At 33.5% G+C, this 3385-nt stretch overlaps 1 non-coding gene across 1 annotated transcript; it reads left to right on the top strand.

Annotated features, from left to right (window-relative positions):
• Positions 1-652: 652 nt before the first annotated feature.
• Trnav-aac (transfer RNA valine (anticodon AAC)) lies at positions 653-725 on the top strand. Its single transcript has one exon. It is a non-coding gene; the product is annotated as a tRNA-Val (tRNA).
• Positions 726-3385: the final 2660 nt, after the last annotated feature.

The raw sequence follows: 3385 nt of genomic DNA, 5'->3' as shown, positions 1-3385 counted from the left end.
CATGAATATACTACAGGGACATGTTCTCAAATCTATAGAGCCGGATTTTTAATTTTTTGTTAATTAATTTGTTTAATTAAGAAGCCACAATGTGTGACACACACCACGGCGTTATGTAGTTATATGGTTATATGGGGCTTCTTGGCGTGGTGGTTATCACGTTTGCTTAACACGCAGAAGGTACCTGGTTCGAGCCCGGACAAAACCTTTTTTTTTTTAAACTTTATGGTGAAAAGTACTGTATACGCAATATGATAATTATACAGAGTATATTTTATTTTTATTATTTTTTTAAACACTTATTTTGTGTAATCGGTAATTATCACTTTTACACATGGTTATTTTGCTTTGTGCTTATTACCATTTATTTGTAATTTAAATGGATTAAAAAACTTTCTGTAACCCACATTTTTAATGTAAGAGGTTTCGTAGTGTAGTGGTTTTCAAGTCTGCTTAACACGCAGAAGGTCCCGGTTCGAGCCCTGGCGATACCTATTTTTCTTTACTTTCAAACTGTATACGTCTGTATACAGCTTCTTTCGCTGTACATTCTGTATTCTGTATTGCACATTCGTGCTTTTTTGTTAATTAATTTGTTTAATTAAGAAGCCACAATGTGTGAAACACACCACAGCGTTATGTAGTTATATGCGGCTTCTTGGCGTAGTGGTTATCACGTCTGCTTAACACGCAGAAGGTCCCCGGTTCGAGCCCGGGCGAAACCTTTTTTTTTCAACTTTATGGTAAAAAGTACTGATAAGGTAATATGATATACAGTATATCTTATTTTTATTATTTTTAAAAATATTTATTTTGTGTAATCGGTAATTATCACTTTTACACATGTTTATCTTGCTTTGTGCTTATTACATAATAATTTATTTGTAATTTAAATGGATTAAAAAACTTTGTGTAACCCACATTTTTGGTGTAAGAACTTTCGTAGTGTAGTGGTTGTCAAGTCTGCTTAACTCGCAGAAGGTCCCGGTTCGAGCCCTGGCGAAACCTATTTTTCTTTAACTTTATGGTGAAATATACTGTATGCGTAAAATGATATAGAGTATATATCGTTTTATTAGTCGGGGTACCTGAGTCTAGGACTCTCTCATCTTTTCCTCTTCTTCTTCCATCCGGACACTATTGAGCAAAAAGTGCAATTTATAAAGTACTACTCCTCCCTTATTCGTTGTAGTATTGAGCTCGGATTTAGCATGAATATACTACAGGGACATGTCCTCAAAGCTATAGAGAGCCGGATTTTTTAATTTCATACCGGATGCAGCCATATGACGTCTCGAAGATGGTATCGTATAGCCGTATTTGGTAGCGCGGTTTTTGATGTGTATGTGACGTTACATCCGGTCTTATGACGTCATTACAGCTTCTTTCGCTGTACCCCGAGTATTGCACATTCGTGCTTGTTTAAAATCAGAAACAAAGTTGCATGGCATTATTTTTCATTGATTTATTATTAATTTCATATATATAGAGTATTATCAGCTCTTCAGTCATCTACTGGTTTGAGGAGTAACGGGTAATGCTCAGGTTTGAGTTCTCGCAGTAGGGGTTCGAACCTCTACGAATATTTTTTTTTTTTTTTTTTTTTATTGAAAAAAATATTGTTTTTGAAAGTGAGATATTTTGAGGTTTGTAAATGTCAGGCCTAAACAAGTGGACCTTTTTTGAAATCAGAAACAAAGTTGCATGGCATTATTTTTCATTGATTGATCATTCATTTCATATAAATAGACTATTATCAGCTCTTCAGTTATCTACTGGTTTGTGGCGTAACGGGTAATACCCAGGTTTGAGTGCTCTCAGTAGCGGGTTCCAACCTCTAGGGATATTGCTTTTTTTTTTCTTATTGAAAATAAATATTTTTTTTGAAAATGAGATATTTTTTAGGGTTGTAAATGTCAGGCCTAAACAAATGGATCTTTTTTAAAATCAGAAACAAAGTTGCATGGCATTATTTTTCATTGATTGATAATTCATTTCATATAAATAGACTATTACCAGCTCTTCAGTCATCTACTGGTTTGTGGCGTAACGAGTAATGCTCAGGTTTGAGTGCTCTGAGTAGTGGGTCGAACCTCTAGAATACTTTTTTTCTTTTTTTTTTAAATTGAAAATAAATATGGTTTTTGAAAGTGAGATATTTTGAGGGTTGTAAATGTCAGGCCTAAACAAGTGGACCTTTTTTAAAATCAGAAACAAAGTTGCATGGCATTATTTTTCATTGATTGATAATTCATTTCATATAAATAGACTATTATCAGCTCTTCAGTCATCTACTGGTTTGTGGCGTAACGGGTAATGCTCAGGTTTGAGTGCTCTGAGTAGTGGGTCGAACCTCAAGGGATATTTTTTTTCTTTTTTTTTTAAATTGAAAATAAATATGGTTTTTGAAAGTGAGATATTTTGAGGGTTTTAAATGTCAAGCCTAACCAAGTGGACCTTTTTTTAAAATCAGAAACAAAGTTGCATAACATCATTTTACATTGATGGATCATTCATTTAAAATAAATAGACTGTTATCAGCTCTTCAGTCATCTACTGGTTTGTGGCGTAACCGGTAGTGCTCAGGTTTGAGTTCTCGCAGTAGTGGGTTCGAACCTCTACGAATATTTTTTTTCTTTTTTTTTTAAATGAAAATAAATATTGTTTTTGGAAGTGAGATATTTTGAGGGTTGTAAATGTCAGGCCTAAACAAGTGGACCTTTTTTAAAATCAGAAACAAAGTTGCATGGCATTATTTTTCATTGATTGATCATTCATTTCATATAAATAGACTATTATCAGCTCTTCATTCATCTACTGGTTTGTGGCGTAACGGGTAATGCTCAGGTTTGAGTGCTCTGAGTAGTGGGTCGAACCTCTAGGGATATTTTTTTTCTTTTTTTTTTAAATTGAAAATAAATATGGTTTTTGAAAGTGAGATATTTTGAGGGTTGTAAATATCAGGCCTAAACAAGTGAACCTTTTTTAAAATCAGAAACAAAGTTGCATGGCATTATTTTTCATTGATTGATCATTCATTTCATATAAATAGACTATTATCAGCTCTTCAGTCATCTACTGGTTTGTGGCGTAACCGGTAATGCTCAAGTTTGAGTGCTCTCACTAGTGGGTTCGAACCTCTACTGATATTTTATTACTTTTTTTTTTTTAATTGAAAAAATATTGTTTTTGAAAGTGAGATATTTTGAGGGTTGTAAATGTCAGGCCAAAACAAGTGAACCTTTTTTAAAATCAGAAACAAAGCTTCATGGCATTATTTTTAATTGATTGATCATTCATTTCATATAAATAGACTATTATCAGCTCCTCAGTCACCTACTGGTTGGTGGCGTAACGGATAATGCTCAAGTTTGAGTTCTCTCAG

Source organism: Antedon mediterranea, chromosome 8 (assembly GCF_964355755.1).
Source record: "Antedon mediterranea chromosome 8, ecAntMedi1.1, whole genome shotgun sequence".
NCBI lineage: Eukaryota > Metazoa > Echinodermata > Crinoidea > Comatulida > Antedonidae > Antedon > Antedon mediterranea.
Note: the sequence above shows the minus strand (reverse complement) of the source record. Positions and strands in the feature narration are given on the sequence as shown.